Here is a 658-nt window from a genome sequence, read left to right on the forward strand (position 1 = left end):
TCCATCTGTTTAACATTTATGCACTACCCTACTGTTGTGTGGATTTTGAGGCATGTTATTATTTATACCCCTTGTTATACCTTGTCTCCCAATGCATGGTGTGTATTGATTTCTCTTATAGTCTGGAAAATATATTAAGAACTGGTGACCCAGTGGAGATATTTAACATTACACTAGGCCTGAGTACACATTAGTAGTCCAGTGTATGTAATATCTTATCAGTGGAAGGAAAGCAAAGAAATATTTAATTTTGTATACCAGGGTGTTTGTTTGTAGTTTGACTATTTATGATATTGTGCCTGGTATTGTTTGGAAGACTGTGAGAATGAGATTGTTTACTGGAATAAATATATGAGGAAGGCTAGAATACAGCAGATTTGACTTAAAATGTACATTGTAATTTTACACAAAACTAAGTCCTTATGTATAGATGCCTTGGCACAAGTATTTGTTGATAGAGTATGCAAACATTTTTTAGGGACGAGAATGAATCAGACTTGAACCTTATCTCAAGTTCAATAACTCAAGTTCAAATTTGTGTATTAGACAGTGGGCATGCAAGGCCAGGCTGAATGAAGTACCACATTATGAGGGAGTATCAGTGTGGCCACAATGCATTTTTGAGACTTAGTACTTATGGTAAATTTATTTTGTGACT

At 34.8% G+C, this 658-nt stretch overlaps 1 protein-coding gene across 1 annotated transcript in view; it reads left to right on the plus strand.

Moving 5' to 3' along the window:
• Window positions 1-658, plus strand: part of LOC119590718 (suppressor of fused homolog) — a gene marked incomplete in the record, with an annotated part of 11345 nt that overhangs the window by 10190 nt on the left and 497 nt on the right. Inside the window, 1 exon segment of the mRNA XM_037939407.1 lies at window positions 1-658.

Source organism: Penaeus monodon, chromosome 27 (genome assembly GCF_015228065.2).
Source record: "Penaeus monodon isolate SGIC_2016 chromosome 27, NSTDA_Pmon_1, whole genome shotgun sequence".
Classification (NCBI taxonomy): domain Eukaryota; kingdom Metazoa; phylum Arthropoda; class Malacostraca; order Decapoda; family Penaeidae; genus Penaeus; species Penaeus monodon.